This window comes from Myotis myotis, unplaced genomic scaffold (genome assembly GCF_014108235.1).
Source record: "Myotis myotis isolate mMyoMyo1 unplaced genomic scaffold, mMyoMyo1.p scaffold_m19_p_3, whole genome shotgun sequence".
Taxonomy (NCBI): domain Eukaryota; kingdom Metazoa; phylum Chordata; class Mammalia; order Chiroptera; family Vespertilionidae; genus Myotis; species Myotis myotis.
The window spans coordinates 155,373,115-155,396,946 of record NW_023416335.1 but is presented as its reverse complement, the minus strand read 5'-3'; the positions used below and the strand labels follow the sequence as shown (position 1 = coordinate 155,396,946).

General features: G+C 38.1%; 1 pseudogene; it reads left to right on the top strand.

The window, feature by feature from the left end:
- The first annotated feature begins 1,241 nt into the window (after positions 1–1,241).
- LOC118650635 lies at positions 1,242–16,645 on the top strand (annotated as a pseudogene).
- Positions 16,646–23,832: the final 7,187 nt, after the last annotated feature.

The window sequence follows — 23,832 nt, the reverse complement described above, 5'->3', positions numbered from 1 at the left end:
TTTCTGCTCTTCACATATGCATTCCTCTCCCATGGACCTCTTTATTCCCTAGCACTGCCTGTCCTGTCTCTAAAATTCACCACCAAAACTTTGAAAATATTTAAATCCATATTTTAATTTTTCTCTGCTAATATATTGTCATCCAAAACTTAATTTTTTTTTATCATGGACTGATTTTTAGTCTGATCTTGTCCAATTTTATTTGATATTAAATTATAATCACTACAGAATGGGGACTAAGGTGCACATTAAAAATATCTCAAATAAAGTACTACCATTAGAATACGAAAGTAAAATATCACTTACATGTTAATATTTTTTCTTTGAACAAACTAAAAAATCCTAACTCTTAATAAGTTTTTAAAAAATTACTGATGAAACCAAGAATGATATTTGGGATAGTCACAGTAATAGGTTGTCATGGGTAATGACATACAATAGTCAATATAATTTAATTGGTGAAGTGCGCAGTGTTAAAAAGACCTAAGGCTTTTAACTTAATTAACAGTAAGGAATAAATTCCTTGTAGCAGATGCATTGGAAATGACATGTCTGATTTGGTGGACTGTTTAAATAACTAGCTGGTGTCTATTTTTGTAAGTAAGTGACAAAATGACAAGTTTAAGTTAGACAGCCACTTACTTAAACTGCTACCCACCTACACACTGGGGAGAATGTTTGCTTTTCTTAAACAGCTATTTCAATTCATTTTAATAGAATAATTAAGTATGCAAACACCAAATATTTGTGAGGTTTTAATATGAACTGATTGCTGGACTCTGGCCCTTTTATTAATGTCCAATTAAATAATAGAACAAATCACAAAAGATATTATTTGTATAGATTTTAGCCTAGTAAATAAGTTTAATTAATTTAAGTGGGAAAATCCTTCAATCCTGATTTTTATTTAAAAATCAACAAGAAGAAACAGTCTTAAAGTAGAGTGACAATTTTTGATACCCTCATTTCACATAACTGACAAACCAACTCTCTATCCAGGCAAAGAGAAGGAATTATTTTTCTGGGGAAAATTGGACAATTGCATTACCAATGGGTCATAAACTAATGGAGACCAGAAGGACAATTAGGAATAAGTCACTTAAACCACACTGGAGTTGTTTCCCTGGAATGAGATTTTATCAGTGCCCATGCATTTTTGTCTCTTGTCTTGTTCTCTTGTTTTATTGTATCTCGCACTTAACACAAAAACACATAGAGGATCAGCCTTGCCTATCCAACCAATGGCAGATCCAGCCGAGTCTCTGCTTTCTGTGTCCCAGCTTCTCTATGTGCCTCTGAGTGGTAATAAAGACACTTACTGGAGGAGGGTTAACTGTAATTAGGGGCAAGAGAGGAAGAAAATTCTTCATTTTGACTTCAAGTCCAATGTTTTTTTCTAATTTACCTTTTATACTTTTTACACTACACTTTTGTAGAACTGCTATTTCGATACCCATTTTTTCTGCTCATAATTATTCGTAGTTGTTCAGAACCTGGAAGGGAAGAGGAATGCCCAGTTGAAAATAATCTCCAACAATTTACAGTCACCCTAGTGTGAAGGGTGGAAAAGATTGAAGCAAAATGATAATCGCTAACAGCCAACAGATGATTCAACTTTGTTTTTCAGTTTGAGACCTCATTTCCTCTACTATGTTTTGAATGTATATGTCATTCCTAAGCCTCACTATTCTCCTTGCCTTCATTTAATTCTTTTTTTTAAAAATATATTTTATTGATTTTTTACAGAGAGGAAGGGAGATGGATAGAGAGTTAGAAACATCGATGAGAGAGAAACATCCATCAGCTGCCTCCTGCACATCTCCTACTGGGGATATGCCCGCAACCCAGGTACATGCCCTTGACCGGAATCGAACCTGGGACCCTTCAGTCCGCAGGCCGATGCTCTATCCACTGAGCCAAACTGGTTTCAGCTTCATTTAATTCTTAAAATTTCCATGATTATTATCTATAATAAGAAGGAATTTTATAGGAGCAGAGAAAATGCTGCCAGGCCCAGGGCAGGCTGCCCCACACTGGCATATTGGTTACTTTGAATTAAAGTTACTTAAGAAGCACCAGGTTACAAAGAACACTCTGACCTCTCTCTCCAGGTCCCCCTAAAACAGTGGTTCTCAACCTTCTGGCCCTTTAAATACAGTTCCTCATGTTGTGACCCAACCATAAAATTATTTGCGTTGTTACTTCATAACTTCATAATGTTGCTACTGTTATGAATCGTAATGTAAATATCTGATATGCAGGATGGTCTTAGGCGACCCGTGTGAAAGGGTCGTTCGACCGCCAAAGGGGTCGTGACCCACAGGTTGAGAACTGCTGCCCTAAAAGAAGGAGCTAAATCTGTCATGTGGAAGGTGCCCTCTCTGCCCCTGGAAACACCCTGATTACTAGAGTTAAGGAGTCCAGAGCCAAAGAGCCTGTCTAAGCAAACCTGCTGTCTCTTCTTGCTACCCACGCCCAAACTTTGTTTAGATACCGCACTGATGAATACTTAAATCTTGCCTGGATGCCTTTGTAAAGAGTACTAACTTTTTTGTCCTGTCAGTTCTTCACAAATGTATCGTTTCATTGTCTAAAAAGTATAAAGCACTGGTTGGTTGGTCACTTCTCTGAGCATCATTCACGATCCTCCCATGTGCACACATTCAATTCTTTTTGCTCCTGCTAGTCTGGTTTTACGTAAATTTTATTATTAGTCCAGCTGTAAGAAATTAAGAATGGTAAACTGGGTTGGGGCTGGGTGGGTGATTCTCTCCCTTCCCAGTAATACCAACCATTTAAAACTGCCAATTTGGGGCTGTTATAAATGAAGCTTCTGTAAATTGTCATGTGCAGGTTTTTGTGTAAACATAAGTTTTCAACTCATTTGCATAAATACCTAAAAGTATAATCGCTCTGCCATATAGTAAGACTATATTCAGTTTTGTAAACAAAGGTGTATCTAAGCTATTATCTCTGAAAGGAGTGTTTCATTGGGAAGAGGAATATGTTTTAGTGCAATAAAATAACACTGTGATTATTAGGCCTGCTTTATCCTTAAGAAAGCTCTACCTTTGACCAGAGGGGTGATTTCATTCTAGCTTCAGAGCTTGTATTGCTGTGCCAAGCCAGTTCAGCCAAGCGTTTACAAGCCTGAGTAAGGGCAGCAAATGGATGAAGAAATGACAGACAAAGAGAATAAGCTGGGTCTAGGTGGATCTTCCTGTGTCTGGCTGAGGCTACAAAGAGAGATCCAGAGGCAAGCTGAGCCTTTATTTTATAGCCAGAGGTAAACAAGGTAGTGGTCACCATAGTTACAATGTTCTTGTGAGTTTCACTTGTTTTGGCAGCACTTGCTGCACCTCCCACAGCCCATTAGCTACCCAGATAAGATCTAGGGAGCGTCATAAGGTCAAGCCTAATTATGCTAAGAGGACTGTGCCCTCTAAGCTGGGACTTGTTTGTGGCTTTGCCAACATGTCAATCCGAGGCTTTAACCCTATAGCCGCACCCTACATCTAGCCCTTTTTTTATTTTTAAGCTACTGTAATGAAAGTAAAACTTAAGCATCAAGAACAAAACTCTGGCTATTAAAACAATAACAAAACAATGCCAATGCAAAACCCAAACTACAGACATGTTAACATTTTAAAACTTAAAACATAAAGCTCTGGCTATTAACAAAACAATGTTTTAACATTTTTAAAACTAGTAAGAATAACAAAACAATCCCAATGCAAAACAGCAATAAGCGAGTTTCTGCTAAATGAAAGTTTCTTTTGCTGATTTACTCAGAGTCCTCGGTCTTGGCTGTGCAACACTTTGCCGAAGACTGGCAGCTAACCAATGCTAGGATAGCCAGAAACGTGATTGAGGAAGGGGTTTCCACATCTTGTTTTTCTACCATCTGCTGGGCCTCAGTTGTTAACTTCTTCAGCTTACCCCATGCCGGTACCTCGGTCCCTTGCGTAGCCTTCGTCATCTTCCTTTTCCATATTGCTGTCATCGGGGCAACTCTCAGTCTTTTGAAGGAAGACAAGGAGCTCTCTGGGTCCTTGGTGGTGACGCATATATAATGCTCTGGTACCCAAATTGGCTGTGCTGCTCCTTCTGGAAAGATACAAAACACAACCTCTTACCCACATCATTACTAGATCTGGTAAAACTCTTGTCAGGAGGCTCGATGCCTTTCGGCCACTGTGCAACTCTCCGCATTGTAATTCAAAAAATTTAACAGATAACATTCTTCAATTTAACAGATAACATTCTTCCCCCCCCCTTTTTTTTGTTTTTTTGTTTTGTTTTGTTTTTATAGTTGCATTTTAACAGTAGGATTGGTGCTTTCCACTATTGCCTGAGTCCTGATCTATCACCCCAGGGAGAACTTGTCAATCCTGCGCTTCCCAGGGTGGCATGATAAAGGTTTACTGAGCCGGCTGGAAAGGCTGCAGTGGGGTTAAGGATAGGACTTCTTGGGCCTACCTTCTCCCATGCCTCTACATTTACCTTTCCTTTCTCAGAAAACCATGTGCAGGTTTTACTTACAAAATCCAACAAATCAAAAAGCTGTTCATACCTCACAGAACAGCCCCGTGCTTAGAGCATAGCATTAAGCATGGATACGTATAAATTCTTTTCCTGCGATCCTGAATTTCCCATGTTTTACACCTCGTTATATCACTGAATTTCGCTCCTTACCTTCCTTTTTGTTTTCTGCACGTGCTTCACTGGAGTGTCCTTTCACTTGACAACTGTAGTTCCCCCAAACTCAGGTCCTGCATTGGGCACCACAAGGGCCGAGCCAACTCAGCCAAGGGTTTACAAGCCTGAGTGAGTGTGGCGAAAGGATGAAGAAATGATAGACAAAGAGAACAAGCTGGGTGTCTAGGTGGATCTTCCTGTGCCTGGCTGAGGCCACAGAGAGAGATCCAGAGGAAAGCTGAGCCTTTATTTTATAGCCAGAGGTAAACAAGGTAGTGGTCACCACAATTACAATGTTCTTGTGAGTTTCACTTGTTTTGGCAGCACTTGCTGCACCTCCCTCAGCCCATTAGCTTCCCAGATAAGATCTAGGGAGCGTCATAAGGTCAAGCCTAATTATTCTAAGAGGACTGTGCCCTCTAAACTGGGACTTGTTTGTGACTTTGCCAACAGGTCAGTCCGAGGCTTAACCTTATAGCCGCGCCCTACATATTGCTTATTGATTAATGAAACTCAGTTGTCACTCTTTACTTTGAAATTAAGAAAGTAAGAGACATTTGATTACCCCAACCCATATTCTGTTGCTAAGAGCCCTACCCAAAATTTTCATGTTAATTTCCAGGGGACTTCTATTTTTAGCATTAATTCTTCTGAGTTTTTGTTACTTTTGAACGCTCTATTTTACTCTTTTCTCACAGTCCTTGACTATCATTTTCCCTCTATTCTTCACTTACATGGATTCACTCTCTTCACAAAGTCCCCTACATGCACACACACACACTCTCGCATGCGCACACACACATTAAAATGAACTTCAGAAAGTACTTGTGGCAGGAATGTGTTTTACTAAAAGTTTGAGGAAAACAGAGTGATTTCCTAGCATAGGGTTGCTGATCCCTTTTTCTTTCAAGACTCTAAGAATCCACCTTTTTGTTAACCCCCACCTTTAGATTCCCTCACAGATACTCATATCACTTGATTATATAGAACAATTTAGTTCTCTAAAATGCACTTGGCAAAACTCCAAGCATAATTTTGCATGTCCAAAGATTCAATGCCTTTGCTAAAACAATGGGTTATTTATGCCCATCCTTCTTTCATAGCATGGAAGAGCTGACAAAGACTTCCACATTTCACTTTTTTCTTTTCTCTAATCACTGTCTGTATAAAGGGGAGTAATATAAAGATTTCTTTTCCCTTTGCTGTGAAATATGTTATCCCTTTAGAGGGGTTAAATAGTAATAATTAGTTTGGTTTTTAAATATTATTTTCTTCTAATATCTAAATATCTGAAGATTTTTCCAAATTGCTTTCCATAATCATGGCCAAACTTTTTCATCAATGTTTGAAAACTTTACTGTAGTTGAAACTTATTCCAAAATATCTTCCATTATTAAGTAGTGAATAATAAAGCAATCACGGGGATATAATGTGTTGAGTAGTGCTAAAGACTCTTGTACTGAGAATTGCACATTTTCTCTTTCCGAAACCCATAACATACACACACACACACACACACACACACACCATCAGAAAAGTTTAGAGGGCTTTCAAACTACGTATTGTAAAAAGCAAAGCAATTCATGTGATTTGTCATTAAGATGATCAGTTAATGCTATTAGTTTTCATTAGGATGTTTACTAACAGCTCAGGAGACTACTACACTCATACACACACCTATTTCTATCATGTGGATTTGACAGACAAAGACCAGCCTACAAAAGCAGAAAGAACTTGTTGAACGTCATCTTAGTGTATATGTGAGGAACAGAAAATGAGTTTCCTATGTGTAAAAGATCATGTATCAAGTGCTTAGCTTGCTAAAATTAACCTGCACTCTCTAGCTTAATGTCCTCACTAACCTCATCATCTACTGTGTCCTATCTTCCTTCCTGTTCACCTTCCTTTCCTTGAACTTACTGTTATTCTCCTCACAGGATCTTTGCAGGTGCTGATCTTCTTACCAACACAATTACCTCTCCTGCAACACTTCACCCAACATTTCCAATGACTTTTTCTTTTTTAATTTACCTATCTCTATTTTTTTAAATCTTTATTGTTGCAAACCTTACATATGTCTCCCTTTTTCCCCCATCCACTTCTTCTAGCCTGCCACTACCCCCCATCCCTGCCTCAGACCTTCACCACCCTATTGTCTGTGTCCATGGGTTAAGCATATATGCATACAAGTTTTTTGGTTGATCTCTCCCCACCCACCTATCTTCGCCTGCCTTCCCTCTGAGATTCCACAGTCTGTTCCATGCTTCTATGTCTCTCAATTATATCCTAGTCACAGATCTATTCCTGACTTTCTATCTAAATTAGATCTCCCATTTCTTTAAGAAAATCTTATTTGTTTTATTTATACCACTTGCTACAATTTTAAATTATATGCTAATTTATTTGCTTTCTTGCTTAGTGCTGTCCTTTTCACTAGGTGCTTTGATCCATGAAGGCAGAGGCCATGGTCAACATTGTTGCCACAGGGCCTAACACTGTTAATTGTCTGTGTAAGTAATTATTGAGTAAATGAACAAGGAATGAAACAAACAAACAAACAAAAAACATGGCAACAGGCTACAAATACTAATATGCATCTGCTGTGCTTGAAAAATACACACTATATTTGTATACTATTGGTTAAGTCTTGTGCTGTTCTTAAGAAATATATATATATATATATATATATATATATATATATATATATATATATGACAGGAACAACTGGAATGATTGGAATGACCAGAACAACCGAAACAACTGGTTGTAGCTATGATGTGCACTGCAGCGGGCCAACTGGCCCAATCAGGGGCAGGGCCAGCCAGCCAACCTCCCACGTCCCCTCCCCCCGGCCGGACCCCACCCATGCACGAATTCATGCACCGGGCCTCTAGTCTATATATATAAATCCCTAATATGCAAATAGACTGAACAGTAGAACAACCAAACAACTGAATAAACAACCAGTTGCTATGATGTGTGCTGACCACGAGGGGGCTCACATGGAACATGGCAGGCATCAGCAGCAGTTGGCAGAGCGCAGAACATGGTGGGCATCAGCCATGGCAGGATGGTGGAGCAGGTGAGCGGGGGCACCAGACCAAGGCGGGGCGCCAGTCACTGTCATCAGGGTGAGCCTCTGGTAGTTACTGAAAATTCTTTGCTCCTGCACACCATGGTCCCGCCCAGTGCTCACACCTGCTGCCAGCGCTGGCCCGGCTCACACCCGCTGCTGGTGCTGGAGCCTCCATTCACACCTGCTGCTGGTGCCCGGCATTGGCCCCGATCACTTGGCACCATCAGTGGGTGTGAACTGCTGTTGCCAGCCCTGATCACCCCTCAGGGGTTCTCCACCTCACCCTGCTCCTGAGGGGCGATTGGAGCCATCAACGACCTCCCGCACCCGCTGCCGGTGCTGGCACCGCTCGCATCCACAGCTGGCATTGGAGCTGCTGCACCCATGCCCTTCCAGCACCAGAGCCACCACTTGCACCCACTGCGGGTGCTGGCCCCAATCGCTTGGCGCCGTCAGTGGGTGTGAGCGGTGGCTACTGGCACCGATTACCTCTCAGGGCTTCTCCACCTCCCCCTGCTCTTGAGGGGCAATCTGGGCAGCAGCCACCACTCACACCTGCTGCTGGTGCTGGCCCCAAATCATTACACGCCATCAGCGGGTGCAAGCGGGGCTGACACCATCAGTGGGTGGGAGCAGCGGTGGCGGGAGAGGGGCTGCTGGCAGACAGGGGACCGAGAGCAGTGGCGGGAAGGGCCAGGCTGGGGCACAGAGGATGGGCCGAGACCTGCCCCTATGCCCACCACAGCCTTGCAGCTATAGTTCCTTTTAAAGAACACAAATTCATGCACTGGGCCCCTAGTACATTATATTTGCCCAGAGGAGTTTTAGTTCGGTAAATTATAAATATAAGAGAAAACTTGCTAAAAGGTGAGGTAATTGTCTATCATTTTCAAAAATATAAAATTTGAGCTTATTTATGGCTGCAAAGTTCACTCTACTGCTACATTCTAGTCAGAGTGTGCTATACTGGTTCTGTACCAGACGGGTGGGTTCTTAAAGATACCCTTCACATGGCATTAGTTCATGCCCTTCAACAATTGTGCCTAGCAACCTCTGCTGGGAAATAAGCCATAAGAAAATTGTGTAGGATTCCTCCTAACATGACTCCGGAGGCTAGATTGTTAAATAATGTTGTGAGGGGAAAGGTCTTCATGTAAAAGATGTTAACTTACTTTAAATAGAGTTGTTACTCAAAAATAATTATTTCATATGGAACGTTAAGGTTCCAACAGAAGCTTTGCACATATTGATTAGGTGTCATCATCTGTCTTGTTAGCATTTTTAACATAATTTAGCGCTCATAATTTGACATTGCAATAGACATTATTTTAAGTAAGATGACGGGAATGTATACAGTTCTAGATATTCTTTTGGTGGTTTAATGCTTACTCAATGCAATAACAACTAAATTATTCTCATTTAGAATGCATTGATTTTCTGTCTTTGGGCAGCTCTAATTACCTTCAAGATAAGAGACACGCAGACCTACTTCCACACTGAATGCACACCTCTTCACAGTTTATGCTGCTTTCAAATGCCTCCTTCGTAAACCAATATCTTATTTTAACTCTGGGAATTTAAATCAAGCACATTAAGCAGTTGTAAGTAATGAGTTGCCTGCACAAAGGAGCCACACTGTGAAGTTTGGGCAACAAATCACTCAGACATTTAAAAAGCAGTTCAGTGAAAACATAGCACGTAAAAGGAAGAGACCCTGAAATATGAGTTTTTTCATATTTTTTCCAGAGGTAATTTTTAAAACTCTCCTTTTAGTTACCCAAAAAGGCATGTCATCCATAATCCTCTGGTTTCACATGTGACTCTTCCAACCCTTTGCCATATAAATTTTTAACTCCTATATTCCAAAATTCTTCACCTTCACATTAACAGGAATGTTCACACATTGAAAGAGTTTGTCACTGATGTATATTTATTTTAAATCTTGGGCATTCAACTTTTACAATCAATGCTTATAAAATGAACACATCAAGGGCTTGATATGCATATTTCTGATTATTATTGATGGTATATGCCTTTTTTTAATCTTCACCTGAGGATATGTTTTTATTAATTTGAGAAAGAGAGGGAGAGAGAGAGAAAGAGGGAAGGAGGGAGGAGGGAGGGAGGGAGGGAGAGAGAGAGAGAGAGAGAAACATCAATGTGACAGAGAAACATAGATTGATTGCCTTCCATATGTGCCCAGACCAGGAATTGAACCTGCAACCTGGGTATGTGCCCTGACCAGGAATCAAACCCTCAACCTTTTGGTGTATAAAATGAAACTCCAACCAATTGAGCCAACCAGCCAGGGCTGGCATATGTCGTTTTATGTTTATTAGATATATGTATATTTATCACATATGTTTCATACTTCTGTTTTACTTCTGCCTATTCATCTTTTGCCCTTTTTCCTGGTTGTGGGTTGTTGTTGTTTGTGTGTGTGTGTGTGTGTGTGTGTGTGTGTGTGTGTGTGTTTTAGGGGGGAGAGTGGGGGAGGAGTGTGTCTTTTTAACATTGATTTTTCTTTGTTTACAGTGACTCCAATATTTAAAAGTTTTTTATTTTAGTGAACTAAAATGTAGTAATTATTTTGTTGTTGATACTAATATGTCTTGTTTAAGAAATTGCTCCATACTACAAGTTAAGAAATATACTAATGTACTTGCTTCTAAAAGTTTTAAATTTCTAACTTTGAAACGCAAGATACTAACCCATATAAACTTGATTTCTGTGATAGTGTGAGGCAGAGATTTATTTTGTTTTCCTTTCTTATAGATAACTATTAATTCAAGCTCATTTGTTGAATAATCCAACTCCTAAACTTGATCTTGCTACATCCTCTCTGTCTTCTGACAAAATTCCAAATAGGCATGATCTGCTTCTAGATTTTTTATTTTGTTTTATGCTATTGATTTTTCTGTCATTGTGTCAATAACATGCATTTTATTTGCTTTTAAGAGCTATCTATAAGTCCCTATATTTTGTAGAGCAAACCATTTCTCTTTTTATTTCCTTCCTCATCTTTCTTTGTAAAGGTCTTGGTTAATTTTAGCAACTTGGTCTTTAATACAATTTTTAAAGTCAATTTATCAAGTCCTATTAATAATCCTACTAGAACATAAATATTTCATCAATTCAATAGATAAATTTTTGGAAAGTGGCATCTTCAAATTATTCTCTTACTAGAGGCCTGGTGCATGAAATTCGTGCACTGGGGGCGGGGGGGAGTCCCTCAGCCCAGCCTGCACTCTCTCCAATTGGGGACATCCCTCTCACAATCCGGGACTGCTGGCTCCCAACTGCTTACTTGCCTGCCTGCCAGATTGCCCCTAACCACTTCTGCCTGCCAGCCTGATCATCCCCTAACTACTCCCCTGGCAGCCTGATAATCCCCTAACTACTACCCTGCCAGCCTGATCAACGCCTAACTGCTCCCCTGCAGGCCCAATGGCCCCCAACTGCCCTCCCCTGCAGGTTTGGTTGCCCCTAACTGCCCTCCCCTGCAGGCCTGGTTCCCCCCAACTGCCTTCCCCTGCTGGCCTGATACCCACAACTGCCCTCCTCTGCTGGCCATCTTGTGGCAGCCATCTTGTGTGAGGGTGTGGCAGTCAATTTGCATATTACCTCTTTCTTATATAGACTTTCCTATAAATGTAGACTACTTCTCACCTGTTTATTGTCCTTCAATAAAGAATTTTAGTTTGGCCCTTCACAATAAAGGATTCTGAATATTTAGTTAATAAGTATAGAAGAACATGAGCACTTGGAAAACACTCTGATCCTGTGATCAAATTGCAAACAGACAGAAATTAGACTGCAAACATCAGGGAAACTAAAGTTTTCTTTAAAGAACCAACATAAACCTCTTAAGAATGCTTAGGAGCACTGCTGATATTTTTCTTTCAAGGAGTGTCAGTTGAGGGAACATAAACATAGATTTAAAAATAGCTCTCACTTATCCACTGCAAAGCAGGACAGTTGCAGCCTGGATAGCTAAAATACACAGATGTGTGAATGGACTCCAACCTATGGAGCTCACATAAAGTTATTTAGTACACAGAAATATCATCTTAGAGTCATGGAAACAGCAACAGATGCAACATTCTGCTGTCAGATGCAGTATTCTGCCACTTAATGTTACCCATAGACAATTACCAAAGATTATTATTTCCGACCACCTTCTGCACCAGAACATTTACTAGAGCTAACAAATAGCAAAACTGACTAACTTGAAATTATCCTTCTGTTCCTCTCCTAACCTTCTTGATTTGAACAATTGAATAGTCTAAATACAGGCAGAAAAAAAAAGATTAGACTTCAATTGGAAAGCAGCTAGATAATAATCTGATTTGGAGCATTAAAGTTTCCTTAACTGAACCACCCCAGAAAATCAGTCATATTGGCAATGGGTCTCATAATTTCTCCAAATGTATAGAAATGTTTTGTAAACTGTAGTAAAACCATATTCACTCTTTATCTGGAGAATACAAAATCAACAATCTAATCAATACCTCTATATATCAGGTACAAATTACATCTGTAGAATATGCCTTCCTAAATTGCCATCTGTAAATGCTACTCAACTTTTAAGACCCAACTAAATGCGATATTCTGCTTACCTAGTCACCACAATAAAATGTAATTTATTTTCTACCTTAATCCCCATACCGCATTATACCTATTATGACACCAAAAACATTTTGCTTGTTCCTATAATAACTTTTGGGTTGTCTCACTTTCCATATCTACTGTTAAGGGCAGAGAAACTATTGATGATATTTTTGAATTTATTTTTATTATTGAAAGTACTACAGATGTCCCCTTTCATCACCCCCACTGACTCCCTCCACCCCCGGCCCCCCAGGCCAACTACATTATTGTCTGTGTCCATGGGTTATGCATATCCTATCTAATAAAGAGGGAATATGCTAATTCACCCTCATGTCATTGCAAAGATGGTGGCGCCCATAGCCAGTAAGGAGGGAATATGCTACCTGACTGCCACACCCTCAAAGATGGTGGCCCCCACAGCCACAAGATGGCTGGCAGGGGAGGGTAGTTAGGGGTGACTGGACCAGCAGGGGAGGACAGTTGGGGTGGATCAGGCCAACAGGGGAAGGCAGCTAGAGGCTACCAGGCTTGGAGGGGAAGACAGTTAGGGATGATCGGGCTAGCAGGGGAGTAGTTAGGTGTTGATCAGGCTGTCAGGGGAGTGGTTAGGGGGTGATCAAGCTGGAAGGAAGAAGTGGTTAGGGGCAATCAGGCAGGCAGACAGGCAAGCAGTTGGGAGCCAGCAGTCCCAGATTGTGAGAGGGATGTTCGACTGCCAGTTTAGGCCCGACCCCTGTGAGATTGGGTCTCAACCGGCAGTCGGACATCCCCTGAGGGGTCCCAGATTGGAAAAGGTGCAGGCTGGGCTGAGGGACACCCCCTACCCCCAGTGCATAAATTTCGTGCAATGGGCCTCTATATGCATGTAAGCTGTAATATTTTTTATGACATTTTCATAGACTCAGTGAAATATAATATCTGTCTTATAGCATAACACAATAAATATTTGGTCAGTCTGTTAAATACTAGTATATCATGAGAAAGCAGTTGCCTCTCTCATGTGGCCAAATATGATGATTTGCATATCTACCTTTAATATTTCTATCACTAGAATGTAAATTATTGACACTACCAGAAAGAGCAAACTAGGATTGTCACTGACTACTGAGGGCCAGTTGGAACTGGACATTGCACTGCAACAAGCTCAGTCTGTTTCTATTGGCTTCATACTGCCTACTGAGAAGAGTTGCAGGAAGCCGCCCAATCCTAATCTTCATTGTATAGAGAGCAATACTTTAGCTAAATCATCAAAATTTTTATATCATAAAACTTTATCAGTAGCGCTTGATGTTTTCATCCAAATGTGAAAAAAATCTTGAAAAGTAATAGTGGAGAACTAATGTACTACAAAAGACTAGACACAGTTGATTTAGGATATAAGTAATTCTTTTAAAAATAATTAATTTTCATTATATTGCTTAGTAAAAAAACATTTATTTTTATTTTTTAAATATATTTTTATTGATTTCAAAGAGGAAGTGAGAGGGAGAGAGAGATAGAAACATCCATGATGAGAGAGAATCATTGATCAGCTGCCTCTTACATGCCCCCTAATGGGGATCAAGCCTGTGACCCAGGCATGTGCCCTGGGTGGGAACCGAACCATGACCTCTTGGTTCATATGTTGATGCTGAACTACTGAGCCAGACCAAGTGGGCAAAAACAAACATTTAGATAAGATATCTTGAACATGACATATTGATGGTATAGATATCAAGTTAAATATATTCAGGATATTAAGGATATTAAGTTCATTTTTGTAAATTTGAGGAATAAATGCTTATGTCAACCTAACAGATTCTTTAGACCTCTGCTGGTCCTCCTTAAAATCCACTGGTGACAATAATCATCAATCAAAATTTATATATACTTATAGATTACAAGTATATTCATTCAACAAAAATGGCTCCTTTGTTCCAGATTTTAAAAATAGAAAATTAAGAAAAACTTTCATTTCATGACTCTCAAATTCAAGTTAATGAAAAAAAGAAATAATTCATTAATACAGACTAAAACCCAGGATTAAATAGGAAATTATTCATGTTTTTAATGCAATTTCACAAACATATTTTTTCTTTTCACCTGATAATAATGTGGCCAAGCTTATCTAATTATAAACAATTGGTATTTTTGCTCCATATTTAATGATGGCTTCATGAAATTAAAGGAAATAAAAGTCAGCAATATAAGCAGTTATTTGAATAAAAGAGCAGTTACTAGTGCTACTGAGCCCTTCACTTAAAAATACACTAGAAGTAAATATGTTTTAGTTTCCCAATGCTACCTTTGCATTACCCCTTGAATCAGAACAGCATATACAGTCCACGAACTAATAGCATAATCTGTTACGCGATTGCCAGGAGTGCAACTTTGTTTACTGATGGCTCACATTAATATGTTTAATCACTGTAGGCAACTGTTATCAGTTTGCCAAGAGAAATGTGCTTTTTCAAGTGATATTAAAAGTTGGAATGGTAGAAGGACTAGACTATAATTTATATTTGAATCAAAACTATTAATTAGCCCTGCTGGTACAGCTCAGTGGTTGATTCCCTGTCAGGGCACATGCCCGAGTTGCAGGCTTGATCGCCAGTAGGGGGCGTGCAGGAGGCAGTTTCTCTCTCATAGGTGTTTCTCTCTCCCTCTCCCTTCCACTCTATCTAAAAATTAATAAAATTAATAAAAACATGCATATTTTTAAAATTATTAATGAAAGTAAGTAATTTTAAATTAAGTGATATGCTATGTTACCCAAGGTATGTAGGGATGGGGGCTGTGAGGCACGATCAAGCCTGACCTTATTGCTTATGCATAAAATCCCCCCACAGAATGAGACCAGGAACTGATGGTTTCCTGAAATTGATGTTGTCCACGGTACATTTGGAATCTATATGGCAAACCATCACTAGTCAGATTAAGTTTCGTATCATTTATTACTATCATGTGTTCTTATTTTGTTTTTATCAGATTTTTCTAAATCTAGATATGGGCCTGTTTCCTGACTTCTGTTTTTGTAATCTAGAATAACAGAAGGTAGTTAGTCCAATTAAATGTTTTTCTTCTCTGATCCAGATTAAAGTTGGTTTCTATAAGGTTTAGGTAACTTCTCAAGGTAAAAGGTTACTGAACTTTCTAGGAAGGCCTTACCTAGGAAATTGTCATTTATTTCCTAATACAGTTTTCTTACTGTTTCTATGAAAGGGACTTGTCAAAGCATCTAATTTTCAGGACTTTCACACGTCTAGGCATTAATCCACGTAAAAGGAGGCAGGAGTAAAACAGAGGTAATTTTTGTTTCTGAATGAAATGGGTCCTCTTGGTCTAGAAACAAATTAGAGGACATTAAGAGCTTGTGAGTAGTTAATGAATATGGATTAAGTGGATAAATTCACTTCCAACAGTGGAAAGAGTATGAGATTAGGAGCTGGACAGACCTCCTTACTCTGCCACCTGCTGTCTGGGAAACATTTTTACTTACTTCCCTGGAGCACAGAGTTCTATAGAGAAAGCAGTCATTGCATTTATTCTAAAAGGCACTGGAAGGTCAAGGGGAAGTAAAACTGAGGAGCTGATATCTAAGCTGGACTTACTATGTGTCATGCCACGTGTACTTTAGGACTTACTAAATTCTCAAAGCAAAATCGAGATCATTTTGAAAAGAAATTGTGCGCAAAAGGAAATAAAAAGAATTTCTACTGTTTTATGGAACTACAACTAAATTTTTAAAAGTCAGCGTGTCTGGGTATAGACTATAGAAAGGAAAGGTACCTAAAAATAAAGAGGTAGAAGTTGAAAGGAGCCATCTGTCAGTTTGGATGACAAACAGGAGTGGGTGTGTGGCGAGTGAGCACGGGGCTTGGTTGCAGGAGCGGAGCACTGCCTAAACCTAAGGAGCTTGTTTCTTCAAGCTCTTCAGGCAGCGATTCTGACAGTGAAGTTGACAAAAAGTTAAAGAGGAAAAAGCAAGTTACTTCAGAAAAACCCACAAAAAAGCAAAAGACTTGAAACCTCAAGAAGCCTTGTCATCTTCTAAGCAGAGCAGCAGCAGCAGCAGCAGCGATAATGTTTCAGATTGCGAAGATGAGGTCCATCAGCGTTGTGGACTTTAAAGGGACAGTCCTAACTGATATGAAAGAATATCGATGGATCCAGAAGGTGAAATGAAACCAGGAAAAAAAAAGTATTTCTTTAAATCCTGAGGAAAGGAGCCAGCTGAAGGACTAGATTTCTGACACTGATGATGAAGTAAGAAAACTGTAAAATCAGAGCCCTATAAAACCTGTACTATTCTCGTTTTAATCTTTTTACATTGGCTTTGATTTTTTTTTAACATTGTTTTCCAAGCTATTGTATATTTGGATTTCAGAACAATTTTTAAGAATATTTTTTAATGTGCATTATTGAAAATGTTCTGAGTGAAGCCAATTGTCAACTTGGTTAAGGGGGACTGCTTTGTGCTCACCACCTAGTGTAAAACAAAATCAAATAATGCAATCTTAACTATTGAGGCCTTCTTTGATCAGAAAAGTTGGTACTATTTAAGGCCAAAAGTTAACAGTTTATAGACCTTTTCATTTCATCTTGGCTTTTACATTCCAAAATATTTACATTGCATTGAATTTATACACTTTTATTTGTGAAATTCATAGTTGATTTGTTTTCTTCTAAACAAATGCTTAGGCTTTGATTTTCCACCCCAGTGATCCTTCACTTCCCCCTTCTAATCTTTACTTCATTTTCCTTGAATAACTCGTCATGTTAAGCTTTCATTTCACTATTTGCTCTTCTTTCTTGGATATATTTTGCTAATCTGGAAAGTCATTGAAACTGTGGGAATGTTAGTTATTTCAATAAGATACTTGTAATTAAAATATTATATGAGAAATAACAATCACTAATTGGACTGTATTAAATATTAGGAGATATAGTTTGATAAACAACATGGCTTGTATGAAAACTCTGAGCAAATAAGTGTATGTCATTACCTGTAGTGTTCTGTGTAGGAGTTATCTTATTGCTTAGTCTGCAGAAAATACTGACTTGGGCGTCTGATTTGCTTTCATTTATTAAACATGTTCCCCATAGGATGATGTCTATAAAATAGATGTTAAATTAGATTAGGATTTAATAAAAATTGTGAAAGCTTAAAAAAACTTAAGAGTGTTAAAAATTTTTTTAGACAATAAGGCTAGTGTTAGAATAGTTTATTTAAATTAGCATCTTCTGTGAGATCTTTTCTCTAAACACAAAAGAAATCAATTCTTTCCAATAGGCCGATTTGATAAAACACTGGGTCCTTATATCATGAAGTTATTCAGAGGAAATTACAGAGGGGATAAGGTACCAGTTCATGAGGTTGTGACTTCTATTCTTGTTGCTATATATTCCAGGGAGTCTCTATAATGGATACTTTCTTAGAAAATAACTAATTATTTTCTGCCAGATATATAATACCTCCATCTTAACTTGATATCTCCAATTTATCTATACTAATAAAGAACTAATATGCTAATGGTCGATATGCCCTAACGGCAACGACCAGGTCATTAGCATATTAGAGGTTCGGGTGTCAAGGCAGGGCTGCAGGTGGGTGGCCGTGCCGTGCAATTTTGAATCACACGCTGGGCTCCTAGTTTTTTAATAAGATGCAACTCTATTTTTAAAATATATTTTTATTGATTTCAGAGAGGAGGGGAGAGAATGAGATAGAATCGATGATGAGAGTGAATCATTGATCAGCTGACTCCTGCACACTCTACACTGGGGATCGAGCCCCCAGCCTAGGCATGTGCTCTGAGCGGGAATTGAACCATGATCTTCTGGCTCATAGGTCAACACTCAATCACTGAGCCACTCTGGCCAGGTGATACCTCTAATTTCTACTCTCAGTAATGAGTGGAACACATCTTCATCTAAGGCAGCCGTGGGCCCGTTTGAAATGAATAAAACTAAAAAAAAAAAAAAAGACCGTACCCTTTTATGTAATGATGTTTTCTTTGAATTTATATTAGTTCACACAAACACTCCATCCATGCTTTTGTTCCGGCCCTCCCGTCCAGTTTAAGAACCCATTGTGGCCCTCGAGTCAAAAAGTTTGCTCACCCCTGATCTAAGGTGTTAGTGGCAACATTTAAAGTGCATTTGACTTGGAGGATTTACTACCCACTCCTTGAAGCAGTTTCTTACTTGGCTTCCGGGAGACTGCATGCTGGGTCCTCTTCTGACCTTTTTGGCTCCCTCAGTCTCCTTTATCTTCCCTAAGTTTGAACATGGGGAGGACTCAGGGCTCGAGAACATTTGTCTTCTGCTCTTTAAATTCACATCTGGGTCACCCTATCCTTTGGCCTTAGCCTGTTGCCTGATCACCAATCCATATATTCAACTACCTGCTCAATGCCTATACCTGAATTTCTGGTAGACACTTCAAACTTAAGAGGTTCCAAAAAAATTTGTTTTTCCACTTTGTCTATCTCCAAACATGATCATCCAGTCTCTCTTCGCTCAGAACTGAAACTAACCACTGCCCAGAAAACAACACTTTTTCAGTCATATTCCATATAGTTCACAGTCTCTCAGATGTCATGTATAATCCATTTGAATATACAGTTGACCCTTGAAGTACAAGAATATGAACTATACTGGTCTACTTATATGTGAATGTTATTTTTTCAATAAATACTGTAAATGTATTTTCTCTCATTTATGATTCTTACCTAATAACATTTTTAAGCTTACTTTATTATAAGAATATAGTATAGTCATGGCCAGGTGACTCAATTAGTTAGAGAGTCATCCTGTACACCTAGGTTGTGGGTTTGACCATAATGTTTCTCTTCTTTCTTATACCAATGTTTCTCTCTCTCTCTCTCTCTCTCTCTCTCTCTCTCTCTCTCTCTCTCTCTCTCTCAAATCCATGAACATATCCTCTGGTGAGGATAACAAAAAATAATACATATAACATACAAAATATGTGTTAATCAACTGTTTAAGCTGTCAGTAAGGCTTCCAGTCAACAATGAGCTATTAGCAGTTAAGTTTTAGGGGAATTAGAAATTATTCATGGATTTTTGACTGCACAGGATTCAGTGCCCCTGACTCCCACATTGTTCAAGGATCAACTATACTAATTCTTTCCACTTCCCTTAAAAATATTTACTTCAATTATAAATCTATCTTAGGTAAAACCATGGTCTCTTTAACAACTACATTTAGTACAAACTTGAAATATTATAGTGTTTCCCTAAGTATAATAGGCAGGTATCATAATCACTAAGTAACAGGTGCTTTGGAACCAGAGAATCCGGGTTCAAATCCTCACTCTACCACTTACCTCATGCCTAAACTTCGACAGGTTATTTCATTCCATAAACCTAATTTACTCATCTGTATTATTCTTAAAACGCACTGAATTGTTATGAGAATTAAATAAGTAAATACAAGATTTTAAGCCTAAGTGGCAGGTTTTATTTTTATTACTATTACTACTACTTCTATACTGCTACCATTGTTGTTGTTGTTATTGTCACCTGGAAAAGAAGTTTATTGTTGTTAAAGGTGGTACAGGCACAATACTATGATGTGGCTGTCTGAGGATCCTGAAGCAGGACTTCCTTACTCTGCTCTCTACTGGCTGGGTGACCTGATGCAAGTTATTATTTTTATCCTGTGCTTCTTTTTTCTCATCTTTGAGAAAACTATTTTTGATACTCTAAGGTTTAAACTATTTAATATTATAAAAGTGCTAAGAATAGTTCTCCGCATGTATAGCACATACTAAATATCTGTTAGCTATTTTATCTCTAATAAATTGTGAAATTTTGAGTATGAAATACTGCTTGCACATTTAGGCCCCAAGGTACAAAAGCTAGAAATGTAGGGTCAGTGCTTAGCATGCAGGTCAGGGTGGTCGATATGTTTGTCTGGACTGAGGAGTGTCCCAGATGTAGGACGTCAGAGCTGAAACCGGGAGTCACTCTACCTGACCTGGAAGAGGAGATAAAAGTGCTGAGAGAGACGATGCTCAGCACCAGGGGAAATGTTTCTCACTGTTTAGAGAAAGAATACAAGCACCTCTAACTCTTACCAAGTTGCCTTGGAGGGAGAATATAGTACTTGGATGGTGGTAGTGCTGGGTGAGGTTCCAAAACCTAAAGATTTTCAACCCTGGCTGTGCAATTTCTTCATGCTATGAGTGTGTACCCTTATTGGATGATCAGGCCATTACTGCTGGATAGACAACTGTCCATTTTACTTGTGTTGGTTAACCTAAATGTGCTCTTGAGAACTATTAAACATATTGATTCTTTTTCTAATACCATAGTCTCAAAGCCCAGAGAATATCCAGGTAAAAGCAGTGTCAGTGCTTAGCATGTGGTACTTTCCCTGTCCATGGAGTTTTAAGAAAGCATGTCTCTTTCCAATGAGTTATGTAAGTCTCTCAGTTCCTCAAAATCTCTTCAGAATTGCTGTTTATGTCTTTGAGTTGCCTCTCCGCCAGAATCCCACAAAACAAGTTCTGTGTCTGTTAGATAACCCCAAACTCACCATGACAATCAGTGGTAGCCAATATTTCATGAAGAGTCATCAGATAAATTTGGACATGGGCAGATAGATGATATATTTTCTTGACTAAGGTTATGAAATTTCCCATCTTGTGGACAATTCTTTTTTTATTTTGTTTTCCATCATGGGATTTTGGTTTATACTTTGCCTTCTATGCCCAAGTACACACTTGGACTTTGGTGGAGAAAATTAAATAAAATGTATAAAGCTTACCAAAATATTAGAGCAGGAGGGGAGATTCAGGCAATTGTTCCAACTTAACCTGCATTTTACATTACCTCAGTTATCTCAGGACCAACATCATAGATTTTTTTTTTTCCATTCAGAGCTCAAGGTGACTTTATGATGCTGGTTATTCTATTTTAATCTCCAGATTAAATGCTTAAATCTAAAACTCTCAAAAATAACCTGTGTACAATGCTTAAAAGAATTAATAAGGAAGTTTATATTTGAGTGAAAATAGAAAAGGTCAACAGCATTTTGCTTCAGGTTATAAAATATATGTATACACACACTTTTTCCTACAAAAATGTTTATTTATTTACTAATTTACTCTCATGAGGAAAAAGTCCTAAATTTGAAACTGCCAATAGGATTATTTACTATTAATAGATTTACATTGTACTCTTAGATTAATTTTTAAGTGTGTTTTCTAGCAAATTGTAGGTTGCTACTGATGACCCAGTTTCAGTATTGAATAGCAGCCACTCAAACTCCTTAGGAGAAAGCAAAAATTTCTCTTTAAAAATACAAAATTTCTCAATGTAGTATAGCATGATGTTTATAGAGAAAACCATGTAAAGTTGTCATCATTTTAAATATATCTGAAAGACCTTTGTAGAAAATACCTAGAGAGAGAAAATCTCTTCATATGAATTCAATAACCAGTAGTGTATTTACATTATGACATTACCTATGCATGCGACATAGGGTACCTCATACCCAGAATATATCACATTCCAATGTATATAGCAAATGTTAACATATATAATAGCTTGGTATAAGACAGACTGATATGGAGCAAACATAAAATAGTTCTTTTAAATGAAGCTAACATGAAAGAAGTAAAGCAACAAAAGCCGACAATTCTTCATCAGGCAATTTAATGTGATAACAAGAATCAGTATTCCTTTCTTTGCAGAAAAATGCCTATAAGAAGTAAGGATTGTGGGAGCATGAGAATTTACTGCAATAAGCTGAACAAAATGCTTAAAATGCAATTCACCCTAAAGAACTTGAGATTAAAAATGAAATACCACTCAGAATATACATATTTACACTTATCTCTTGTGGAGCATATGTTTCCTTCTAAGCTATGCCAGGATTTACCATTTTTTCCAGTTAAATATTGTTAAGTGCTCCAAGGCACAGTTCATAGCTACTTTAAAGATTAAAACTAACAAAAAATCTGTTTTAAATACACCCTTGTTATTTGACACTTTAGTGGCTGTAAATCATGCGAAGACAGCCTATTTTATTGCGTTATAAGCCAGTACTGCAAATGTTAGCATGTTGAATAATAATGTGATCGTTAGCAAAACATCTAATCCAATTGTATAGCTTTTTAATTCTACAGAGTAATACACTAGATACTTTTACAAAGCTTGGAGAAATAACAAAGTCTTGAATATTCTTTTTGCTCAATATTTGCTTCTTATGTGTACAACTATGTATTTATATTTTTATTATTTTTTATAAATAATTTATCTTGATTTTATTTTTTAATTTAAATTCTTTATTGTTTAAAGTATTACATATGTCTCCTTTTCCCCCTATTGACCTCTTCCTAGCCATTCCCACCCCCAGTACATGCCCTCACTGTCTGTGTCCATTGGTTATGCTTGAGCCCTTATAAGAACAAAGAATACTTATTTAATATACAGGATATCTTTTGTATCATTTAAACCTTTTCTTTTGTCTCTAAATAACAGGACTACATTTGGAAATTTGGAGGTATTATATCTTGTGTCATTTCTATATTACAAATGCCTTAAGATAAACTACACTACAAAAAAAAAATTTTTAAGTATATCTTTATTGATTTCAGAGAGGAAGGGAGAGGGAAAGAGAGACAGAGACATTAATGATGAGAAAGAATAATTGACTGGCTGCCTCCTGCATGCCCCCTACTGGGGATCAAGCCCCCAACCCAGGCACGTGCCCTTGACTGGAATTGAACCTGGGACCCTTCAGTCGCAGGCCGACGCTCCATCCACTGAGCCACACCAGCTGGGGCCAATTTTATAATAAATACCTGCATTGTTACTACAATGCTGCAAATAGGTGAAACTCTTGTTGATTTGCTTATGCATATTGTAGCAATGTTACAATTTATCTTTTTAATGTATAAGTTATTTTTGGTTGGCATATCCAGGCAGTTATAAAAAAGTATTGTATATATTTACACTAAAAATAAGAATCTTGACTCTCAAAAATATATCCATTACTCAAAAAAAAAAATACAAAAAACACAAACATTTGCAGACATGTATTACTTAATGGACTTATATCTAAATATCCAATATAAAACATCAGATATTTAATAACTTAGGGATACATGACTGTGTTTAATAGGCCATTGCATTGCTTAAATGCTGTGTAGATACCATACTGAGATTTTAATTTTTTTTGTAATGGACTCATATTATTAACAGTGTTCTAGGTTATAATTGTTTTTTCATACTGTATGTGCTAGAACAGAGCCAGAGTTGCTTTCTAAGGGAATCTTAATTTTATTCACAGAAAGCCTTCCATTCAGCTCTTATCATTCTCTAAACTCAGAGTATCTACTAGTATATAAATTGGCTATAACAAGAGGCAAATAAGGACCAAGCAATTCAACTTCTGGGTATTTATCTGAAGAAATCCAAAATACCCTCGTGCAC